Raw genomic sequence first — 12,294 nt, 5'->3', positions numbered from 1 at the left:
ACACACACACACACACACACACACACACATATAAATCTTAGGTTCACATGAAACATAACCAATATATACATATACCAAGCAAAGTTTTATATATCTACCATATGCATATTACATATATATAGTATGCATATAAGAATATATATTCATGTAGTAAGTATATATATATATATATATATATATATATATATATATATATTACACATGGAAAGAGAAAGATGTTTATCTCCTACAGGTTTTTATTGTCTATGTCCATGGTCTCCCACCTGAACACACACATACACACATGCACACACGGAGAGAAATGGAACTTAGTTTAATATTAGGTTGAATAACAGCCACAAGAAATAGAATAAAGCAGAATATTTTCAAAGGTGCATGGGTCAGCTTTTCATTGCTTTGACAAATTCCTAAGAAAAACAACTTAGAGGAGAAAATATTTGTTTGGGCTCATGGTTTCAGTCCATGGTCAGCTGGCTCTAATTCTCTGGGCTGAGGCAAGGCAGAGCATCATAACTGAGAGATGTAGTGGAAGAAAATGCTCACTGTATGGTAGCCAAAAAACAGATATAGAGAATGGGCTGTAGGTAAGATACACCCTTTCAAGATCAGCCCCCAGTGACGTACTTCTTCCAATCAGGCCCCAAGGTCTATAGTTTCCAACTGTCTCCCAATAACACCATCAAATATGAATTCCTTAGTGGATTAATTCATTGATGAAGTCAGGGCCCTCATAATCCAATCACTTTCCCAAATCCCCATCTCTAAACACTGCTGCTTTGGGGACTAAGCCTTCAATTCATGAGACTCTGGGGGACACTTCATATCTAAACCATAACATGCTGGAAATTCTTTTCACAGCTGATCAGGGTTTTTATCTTTACTATGAACAATCCAAGGTTGTCATATACTTACAAAAAGTTGACCTGCTGTGGGTTTGAAGAGATCAGTGTTGCATTTCCTTTCTCAAAGTATTGCATTTCTTATTTCTATTTAGATATCAGTTCAATCTTATAGGTTATTTGTACACATAGTATTAGCCAGTCTTTCTAACTGTGCTGAGACAAATAGTACTATTAATAAGACAGGAACCATACATTAAAAGAGCTTACTGGGCTGGGGTTGTGGCTCAGTGGGAGAATGCTTGCCTAGCACACATGAGGCACTGGGTTCAATCCCCAGAACCACATATAAAATGAACAAATATAATAAAGAAACTGTGTCCATTTACAACTAAAAAAATATTAAATAAAAAAGAACTTATTGACCAGTATCAATGGCACACATGTCAATTCAAATAAGTGAAGACAAAAGCAATACTAGAAACATATACAATATTTAGTAAGAACTTAGAGGAAAGAATAAATTTATTAATTATTCATTTATTCCTCATCTATTGAAGAATAGATTCAAAGTGACTCACTATATGAAATAAAAGACAAAATTAATAACCATAAATTTAGAAGAAAATAAGTTTGGATAAGTAATTTGAAGTCAACAGCAAATGGAGAAAGAGAATACATAACTAAAGGTCTAAAAAATGCTAAGATAGGCATTTGGCCTCTAAGCTTTCTGGAAATTAGGCAAAAATGAGAACATAATCAAGAACATATTCATATTACCTCTCAAGAAAAGGAAAATGAACCTTTTTGGTAGTGCTGAAACTAAAGAGTTTTTCACTATAGATAGTCAAAAAGAGAACAATGCAGCATCCTCAGTGATATCCATAACATTAGATGGATTTCATAGGGCTATTTTTTATAGTGGCTGTTAGCGTGGGCCAATGATGACATAATGCCAAATTACATTCAATAAAAACAGTTTTACAAGAGAACAAACCATATGGTCCAGATGTGCAGTTTTTGGCTTGTGAAGTTTATTCTGAGGATAGATTTTTTTTTCTTGTATCCATAGGAACACATGGACTATATTTCAGTCAGGCAATTCTTTGCAAATTTATGTTGCCCAACCAAGAATTTGGTGAATATTAAGCAACAATGAGTTCAAGGTTATAGTCTTCAGCAAACACTTGGATGTAGGTATTCAGCCTATAGATTAAAGAACGGAAATACCTAGTTCACTCTGAGAATAGGAATGATTATAAAGGAAAGAATCCATGGAATTTTAACTTTTTTGTTTGTTTTCGTTTTTTAATTTTTGAAGTAGAGTTTCATTATGTTGCCCAGGTTGGCCTCCAATTCCCAGTCCTCTTTCTTTAGTTTTCTGAGTAGCTGGGAGTACAGACCTGCTCCATGAAGCCCAGCTCATAGCTGTTCTTCCTTTTTGTTTTTTTAATCATTATTAATTTGTATGGTGGTATATTATCCATTACATAAAATTTTTTGGAGAGGGTGGTCCTGGGGATTGAACTCAGAGACACTAAACCACTGAGCCACATCCCCAGCCCTATTTTGTATTTTATTTAGAGACAGGATCTCAACGGACTTGCTTAGCATCTTGTTTTTTGCTGAGGCTGGTTTTGAACTCGTGATCCTCCTGTCTCAGCCTCCTGAGTCCCTGGGAAAAAATTACCTTCTTGACCATTTTTTTTTGATGAACATTTCAGTGGCATAAAGTACATTCACATAGTTGTGCTACTGTTGCCACCCTCATAGAACTCTTCTCATCTTGCACAATTGAACAACTGCTCATTCTTTCTTCTTCCAACCCCTGGCAGCTATCATCCTATGTCTGTCTCTATGAATTTGACTATTCCAGGTACCCCATTAAGTGAAATCATACAGTATTAAAAAATTAAATGCTTCACAAATTTGCATGTCACTCTTGCTTAGAGACCATGTTAATTTTCCCTCTGTTGTTCTAATTTTAGTGTATGTGCTGCCTTGGTAATCACTTTGGCTAGTGTGTGAGGGAAGAACAGGAGCTCATCAGACTTAAAATCGAGGAAGCTTCTGTCCAAAGGCAGGACGCTGTGAAAATAATGTTTTCTGTGTTGATAAAAAGGCCAGAGGGAATGCTGAAGGACATGAGTTTAAAAGGCAGAAAGATGTCAGATGCTAAAGAGCATTGAAAACTGTTACAGACAATCAGAATGGAATAGGGAATTATTATTATTTATATTTTGGGTGAATAATTCTAGAACAAAAAGAAGGCCTAGAAAAGGATAAATTCTAAGACGAAAAGACCAATTAGAAAGCTATGGCAAGTAACTCGATAATCTTCTTTCTCTCTCCTTTTTTATTTTCTCAATTCACCAGGGTGTTAAGAATAGGTATTACATATTTGTAGATTATGATGAAATTTGTGCCTGTACTGTACTATTACATCCTTACTCATAATCTTCTTTCCCCAAGCTTAGAATAAAACTTTAATATTTTAGAAGAATCTTATATTTTAGCAAAGAATCCAAAGAAGCCAAAGTCAAAATCTAAAATTTACATTTACATAAAAGCATTTTGGGGAGAAATCTCCTCCCCTAGGTCCATCTCATTTCTTTCCTTATGTGATTTGCATAGCAATTGAGTATACTAAATCACTTAATGGTTAGTTTCTCTGGAGCTCTATGTGAATCACTTGTTATTTATTCAGTTATTTTTAAGAAAGTGGAACCCAAACACAGAACCCAAACCTATATTTTTTCTTCATGACAAAATTTCTGACATTATATCCCTTAAAGACTTGCATGTGGTTTAGAAATAAGGAGGATGAGGGTGGATGTTCTATGATTGGACAAAACCAGTGTGGGGCTTGCTGCTGGCAATATAGAATTCTTCTTAATGTCTTAATGTAACCCAGTGAGAGAATTACTGGCTTGGGAGACAAAAAGGGGAAATAATCCTCTTCCTGCCTGTGATAAAGGGTCATGGCTGACACCAAAAGACAGGCAACAAGAGAAAAGCATTTTGAACTGATTTGATCTTATTTTTATGTGACATGAAAACCTTCACAATGAAGACCCAAAGACCCAGTTCTATTTTTATGCTCAGGAGTGTTGAAGCATGGACAGACATGGAAATAGGGCTGGACAAAAGAGTCTGATCTTATAGTGATAAACTGGGTGGGGAACCCACGAAGACCCATCTGTTCAGATTCAGTCAGAAGTCACTGTTATCTCCAAACGAGGGATCTTTTCCTGCTTCTGTACCTTTTCTCTCATCACTGTGTCCACCTTAGATGTTCTCTCTTATGCAACTTCCATATGCTGAAATCATAACTATTCTTTGATAACCTGGCAAAGGAGAAAAAAAAAAAAAAGCTTTGTCAAGAAAACTTACTGGATGTAGACTCTTCATTCTTTGAAGCCTGGTTGGATTTTGTTCAACTTTTTCCATAGCACTTATTTCATTTTAACTCTAAATGCTTATTTTAAAATTCCTTGAAAATGGGGAGATAATGTCATAATGGTGCTTGAATTCTCTGTTTGCACATAAAAATGATAAGTATTGAATAAATGATAGATGTTCACTTATCCAGTAAATATTTGTTACATGCTTATTAGATGACAAACATTTTTTAGGCATTAGAACTACAATAATAAGAAATAGTCTGTGATCTTGAGAAATCTTGATATGGGTGAGAGATCTCTCAGATGTATTTTATAGAAAGAAAAGAACATCCTGGAATAAAAATTAAGAAGGCACATCAAAGATTATTAGAAAAGAGTCCTAATTCTGGAAACAATTGTAATAAAAATGCAATGTGGGATCTCTATTTTTGACTAGTAATGACATTTCTTAAGTGACAATATAGAATTCTTAATACAGCAAGGAACTGGACTATAGAAAGGCATAGTTCAACTTAAAATAAGGATTTTTTAAAAAATTCAGAACATTCTTATATTGAACTTGCATGCCATAAACATAAAAAGTATTTTTTTTTATCTTTGAAATTGTCTAAAAACAAATCTAGATGACCAGCTGTCAAGTACAGTGTACAAGAAATCATTATAAGGGGTAAAAATTTTGAGAATTTTAAAGACCTAAGTCTAAGCTCTAACACTATTGCCATATATTGTCCTATTGAAAGCTGATGCTTTTAAAACTACCAGAAGACTATCCAGATGTATGCAGACTATCCTGATGATACTCCCAGTACATCAACATTACTGAAAAACAAATCAACTTCAGGCTGAACCAAGTTGCTGAGGAGTAACTTGGTCTTCTGTTTTAACATCGAGGCTCCAAACCAGTATTTTTGTACAAGTAATTGTTCAAAACTTAAGCCAGACTATCCCAAAACATGAATGTTAAATATTCCAGAGAGAAAACACAGGCACTCCCTTTGCTTCTGCATTAACCTCCTCAAATTCTCTTTTCCAAGTGATTAAATTTAAGGAAGCAGTTTCCACAAAAGAGCTTGGTCCAATGAAGTGAGGGAAACAGAGAAATCTCTAATATTTTAATCACACATTCTAATACAACATTTACAGAGGTGTTCCCAAATACTTCAAATGTGAAAAGGAACTGGACAGAATATTAAAAATGTCATATAAGGCATAATTAAGACTACCAGTGCCCACTTCTATTTCTCCACTTTGAAGTCTTCCTTCCCTCTTTTCCATCTAACCTCATATCATTTGAACCTTAACTGGAAATGCCTGGACCACTGTAGTTTCACGCTCTTTCCTGGATCTCCCACAATAACATCAAACGTATGTATTTTGAAGACAGTGAATCTAATCTTGTAATCAAGCTCTTTTAAAACCAGTTTTCAGGTGAGGGAACTGAAGTTTAGATGGATGTCCAAGAGCGCAGGACTTTCTTCAGGATTCTTTGTCCTCACCTCAAGTTTTCTGAGGTATTGGATATATGTATACTAAAATAATTCTTTAGCCTAAAAATACAGTCGAGTTTGGACAGAATGCTGAGACTGAAAGACTTTCACCTCAAAATGTGAATTATGAAGTATGTCAACCAGTTCTTCTCAGCTGAAAGTTCAGTGCTGTGGAGCAATTTTACCTAAGACCAACTTCCAGGCCTCTGCACTGTTTCCCACTGGGTTGTTCATCTATGTATTTAGCTTCCTCTTAAATAGTCATCAAGAAGCGCCTTGTTTTGTTTTTAGCCAACACACTGGTATTTTAGCATGTGATTGCTCAAAGAAGAGAAATATTCTCATTACGATTATCCCTGTTTATATTTTCTTTACACCATGTAAAAAATTATGACCATTATTCTCAGGGAAGGTAAATGGGGTAGCAGATTCATTCATTTTCTGCTCATCAATCTAATTCCCAAGTTTAATTTTAATATTAAAAATTTCTAAAGTCTATATTGAAAATACTATGACTTAAAGTAACTAATTTGAGTAAATTTTCTAACAAGTTAGTGTATACAAAATTATAATCAAATATAGAATGGAGGAATACTTTGTTTTTGTTTTTTAAATTAGTAAAAACTGGGGTTGGAGTTGTGACTCAGTAGTAGAGCACTTGCCTCAAAATTGGGAGGCACTGGGTTCAATTCTCAGTGCCACATAAAAATAAATAAACAAAGATATTGTGTCCATCTACAATTAAGTATTTATAGGAAAAAATTAATAAGACCTAAAAGTCATTCTGTTGTTCAATTTCTCACAAAAAAATGACCACACTTATTGTAAATATGTTTATAATAAAGCCAATTGACTAAAACTGAATCATACAACTATGTTTTTGCCTTTATTTTCAGGTTATTGCTGCTTTTAGAATATATTAAATAAATTAAAAATTAAATATCCTATAGTGAAAATAAATATAATTTTGTAAAATTCCACCTTTGTGCACATCAAGACAGCTAACCATTTAAAATACTTATTTCTTTTTTTTTTTCTATAAAAATAAGAGTGATAAAATGCAAGCCAAAACTGGTTTAGCTAAATTAGCTGGTGAGGTGCATTTGAAAGCAAATAATGTTATTAAATTTTGAGTTAAATAAATAACTGCTCACTAGTATCAAAGTGTGTCTATGGCTTGGATATCTTAAATTTCACTTTATTTCTTGCTAATTTCAATAACACAATACTGAAAACATGGTCTTGAAAAGCTTAGTTAGGTATTATTTTAAAACCACCTAACAACAAGAAATAAAAACCTGCCATTGCAGTCGACTACTTCAATTACTGAAAATACTAAATTAAATCCGGGACGTATTGTGAATTGTTTTTGCTTCTTCCTCTTCAGATAGTTGTTAAAAGTAAAATTGTTTCTCGGCTTGGAAACAAACAAAGCGCTCTCTCTCTCTCTCTCTCTCTCTCTCTCTCTCTCTCCATGAGCTAGGTTCATTTCATATTTGTGTAATACCCTGGAAGAAATTAGGTTTCAATAAAGTCCATTTTTGTCACTGCATGTAGCAATGAATATCACACCCAGCAGGGCACAGTGGCACCTGGCTGTCCAGACCCCAGTGTAGCACAAACCATCTGGGGGTAATTACAACAAGGTATTCTTTAAGGACCAGATGGGACCAAGGAACAGAAGCCCCTACCCCTCCCAGTCATTTACAATATAATTCCTTTCAATGATATACTTAATCCTCCCACCAGCTATGCTTTTCAGCTTGCTGTTGTCACTGTTCCTTTATGTTAATTCAGAAGCAAGACTGAGAAAAAGGGGGGAGAGAGAGAGTACAAGGGGGAAAAAAGGGAGAGGGGGAGAGAGAGCTACCCATGCCTCTAGGGACCAAAAGAAATTATTCATCCCTAAATTGTTTCCACCACAGCAAGTACAGTAACAAATTTTTTTTAAAAAAGAGGACTGAAATTATCCTAAAGGAGGTCAATGCGACAGCCCTGTGTGGCACCAGCTGAGGTTTACTCAGCCACCTGTTAGCTAGAAAGCTCTGTGCACACGCTTATGATGCATTTAACCAGTTTAAAGGGTCTTTATTGACAGGCCGGCCACCTCCATTCAGCAGCCCGAGCCATAGGCCTGCTTTGTGGTCATATGTGGCACACAAGCCTTAATTCAATTACGCCGTAAGCCTATCCAATCTGCATCACTGCCCTTTCACTTTTGTGCCATTTGTCTTGTATGTTGTAAAGAATTTTATTTTGAAGAGGGAAAGGCACCCTACAACCCAGTGTCTATTTTTCATTTAGGGTTTGTGCCGCAGGTGCGCTGCCACCTTTCAACTCCCGAAATGTATTCATCTTTAAGTGATATTTTAGTGGGATGCATTATTTATTGTTTGGTGACAATGCTTTTCTGGTGTTGTTGATTTTTATTTTCTTTTAATTAGGTGGATGTTCAAACTCTCCACCGACCAACAAGGAGTCTCCAAACTTGAGGGCTAGGAATTCAAAGGAAGGAACACAAAAGGAAAAACATAAATGACAGGTGAAAATGACAATTAATAGCTTTGCTCTACCATCTTTTTTATTTAAAAAGAAAAAAAATGTATTCTCTGGAAGGAGTAAATGGCAAAATTAAAATTTTGGCTTTCTTTAAGTGTCTGACGCAGAATATAAATATCTATTTGTAAAAATGAGTCTCAATGCCACTATATTTCTTGAATAGTTAAAGTTTTTGTGATACTATTAAATAGATCAAATTTGTTCATGTAGTTTCACAGTTGGAACAGTGCATGTCATTATTAAATGTATGACACTTTCATAATAATTTTTGGACAATACAAATATAAAAATATATTTCTTAATCAGCAACTAAGTTTTTCCCTTTTTCACTGAATACAATTGTATCATGCTTGTTTAGTGTTTGGAATGTCAAATAAGTGGTCTGTATAATTTTCTGTCTAAATTAACTATTTAAAAATTACTTGGCAAAGTTATATTAACATTTTTATTCCTATGGGCAACATACTTCATTAGAGTTCCTAGAAATAATAAATGTTAAGTGGCTTTCTAAAGTGAGGAATAAAGGTAAGTGAATTCTCATTAACCAAAAGAAAGACTAAAATACTAAAATGGAAACAAGATGACTGAAAAAATAATCTCACAACTGTTTTTTGCTTTTCTGGGGATCGAACCCCAGGGCTACTTTACCATTGAGCTACAACCCTGGCCCTTTTTATTTTTTACTTTGCATCATGCTAAGTTGCTTATTCTGAGGCTGATCTAATTGCTGAGGCTGGCTTCAAACTTACACTCCTCCTGCCTCAGCCTCCCCAGCCAGTTGCTAAAATCACAGGTGTGTGTGACCACACCAGCTCTCACAGTTACTTTCTTTTCTTTCTTTCTTTTTTTATTTTTTTTAAGAGTGATAGGTTTTATTATTTCATGGAATAAACACTTTGTGCTGAATTAATAGAGCTAAGTTTTCATTCACAGATTTGGCCAAATATCTGCATAATCTGTAGTAAGAAAAAATCAATTTTCCTCAGTTTCCTCTTAGGTGGAAATCAGTGAGATCACAAAATTCCCAGGTTCCCTTCAATCTGAAACTTTTTAAACCAATTCTAATTTTGCCTTGCATGTCAAATGAGTAGCATTTTTCTATATTAAACACTTCTCCTCTCTTTATACTAAGCTGGAAAATACAAGATTAAAAAACACCTAATAAGATGATAAAAGGACAAATCTGAAGTTTAATATGCTTCTCTTTCTTCCTTTTCCTTTTCCTCTTACTCATCTGAAAAATGAGTAAGGAAATCATGCTTTTAGGGAAACTAATATTTAGGGTAAATATCAGTTTGCTATTGAAGTGCTTCATTTTCTCAAAGTGACATGGTCTAGGAAAGGATTCTAGGATTTGAAGATGCTGAATTTTAAAATATAAAGATCCTTTTAATAATCCTTTGGCAGGAATATTAGTATTTATTAGTAGTACTTTTAAAAAATCAAATTTGAATTCTTTATAAGATATATTAGTAATGAATCCACAAGATGTGGTAAGAATATTTTGGAAAGATAACTTTAACTCTTTTAAAAATTTCTTATTTTATTTATTCTAATTAGTTATATATATGACAGCAGAATGTAATTCAATTCATATTACAAATAGAGCACAGTTTTTCATGTCTCTGGTTGAACACAAAGTAGAATCACACCATTCATGTTTTCATACATGTACTTAGAATAATGATGTCTGTCTCATTCCACCATCTTTACTACCCCCATTTATCCTCTATCCCTCTCCCTCCCCTTTGCCCTATCTAAAGTTCATCTATTCTTCCCATGCCTCCCATTATGAATCAGAACCTTATATCAGAGAAGACATTCAGCATTTGGTTTTATGGGATTGGCTCACTTCACTTATTATTGTATTCTCCGACTCCATCCATTTACCTGCAAATGTCATGATTTTATTCTCTTTTAATGCTGAGTAATATTCCATTGTGTATATATACCACAATTTCTTTATTCATTCATCTACCATCTAGGTTGCTTCCACAGTTTAGCTATTATGAATTGTGCTGCTATAAACATTGATGTGGCTGTGTCCTTGTAGTATGCTGTTTTTAAGTCCTTTGGGTATAAACCAAGGAGTGGGATAGCTGGGTTAAATGGTGGTTCCATTCCCAGTTTTCCAAGGAATCTTCATACTGCTTTCCATATTGGCTGCACCACTTTGCAGTCCCATCAGCAATGTAAGAGTATGCCCTTTTCCCAACATCCTCACCAAAACTTATTGTTGTTTGTATTCTCAATAGCTGCCATTTTGACTGGAGTGAGATGAAATCTTAGAGTAGTTTGACTTGCATTTCTCTAATTGCTAGAGATATTGAACATTTTTTTCATATATTTGTTGATGGATTGTATATCATCTTCTGAGAAGTGTCTGTTCAGGTCCTTGGCTCATTTATTATTTGAATTATTTGATTTTTTGGTGTTAAGATTTTTGAGTTCTTTATATTTCCTAGAAATTAGTGCTCTATCTGATGTGAGTATGGGAAAATTTTGCTCCCATTCTGTAGACACTCCATTTACCTCATTGATTGTTTCTTTGGCAGAAAAGAAGCACTTGAGTTTGAATCCATCACATTTATTGATTCTTGATTTTAATTCTTGTGCTATAGGAGTCTTATTAAGGAAGTTGTGGCCTAATATGAGACGATAGTGATTTGGGCCTACTTTTTCTTCTGTTAGATGCAGGGTCTCTGGTTTAATTCCTAGGTCCTTGATCCACTTTGAGTTGAGTTTTGTTCATGGTGAGACATAGGGGTTTAATTTCATCTTGTTGCATATGGATTTCAAATTTTCCCAGCACTGTTTGTTCAAGAGGATATATTTTCTACGATGTATGTTTTTGACACATTTGTCTACTATAACATAACTCTATTTATTATAGTTACTTTTTAATCCCAATTTCCACACCATTCCAGACACCCAGATGGCCCTAGCTGACAGACAGAAAGAAACAATAAATTCTCATCTTCAGAGGAAAACTCCTGGGCATTCTTCTATTTGTTCTTAAAAAAGATTGTGGAATATTTCAACATATCACTCTGTAACAATCATTTTTACCAAGATAGGATTTTCTTTTAAAAATCATCAATTGCATTTAATGCATTGTCAGAAGGAAAATTAATAGCATACTAAAACAAACACTTTTTCTCTCTCCTCACTATCAATTGAAGGAAGCATTCCTTCTTGGCTCAAAAAAATAAAAAAACAAAACACCAAAAAAGAAAAAACAAAAACAACCCACACCCTTTCTCCAAATAAACAAAAACTGAACAGTTTCAGACTGGCTGGTGTGGTGGTACACACCTGTAATCCCAGTGGCTTGGGAAACTGAGGCAGGAGAATCACAGGTTCAAAGTCAGCCTCAGAAATTTAGCAAGGCTGTAAGCATCCTAGAGAGACCTTGTCTCAAAATGAAAAATAAAAAGGGCTGGGGATGTGGCTCAGTGGTTGAGTGCCCTTGGGTTCAGTTGCTGGTACTGGAAAAAAAAGTTTCAAAATACAATGACAGCTGGCCCTCCTGGTCCAACTTCTTATAACCTCCATGAGGGTTGGCTGACTGGTTATTTGTTTTTTGTTTGTTTTTGTTTTGTACTGGGAATTAAACTCAGGAGTGCTGTACCAAGAGTGCTATATGACTGAACAATATCCTCATCCCTTTTTATTTTTAATTTTGCTATATGGTCTTGCTATGTTGCCCTGGCTGTCCTTGAACTTATCATCCTCCTGCCTCAGCCTCCCTAGTAGCTGAATTACAGGTATGCATGTATGCATCACCATGCTGTCATCAGGCAACATCTAGGCATAATTTTGAATTAGCACCAAAAGGCAGCTAGTACTTAATATGCTTGTTTCTTTACACTAACATAGGAGGAAAAATTAAAACATAGTTGTCTTATTGAAGTGCTATTAATACAAAGGAGTGTGAGAGGGGATATACAGGTGGGTGGAATGGTGAATTTATTAGTTTTGGCACTCTTGAGAGAGTTTGTGGAT

The 12,294-nt window shown here is 34.8% G+C and overlaps 1 non-coding gene across 1 annotated transcript; it reads right to left on the bottom strand.

The window, feature by feature from the left end:
- Window positions 1-2,744: 2,744 nt before the first annotated feature.
- LOC125615773 lies at window positions 2,745-2,851 on the bottom strand. The gene has a single exon (XR_007346368.1). It is a non-coding gene; the product is annotated as a U6 spliceosomal RNA (small nuclear RNA).
- Window positions 2,852-12,294: the final 9,443 nt, after the last annotated feature.

This window comes from Marmota marmota, unplaced genomic scaffold (assembly GCF_001458135.2).
Source record: "Marmota marmota marmota unplaced genomic scaffold, marMar, whole genome shotgun sequence".
In the NCBI taxonomy this organism is placed as follows: Eukaryota; Metazoa; Chordata; class Mammalia; order Rodentia; family Sciuridae; genus Marmota; species Marmota marmota.
The sequence above is the reverse complement of the archived record's forward strand: the minus strand, read 5'-3'. Positions and strand labels throughout refer to the sequence as shown.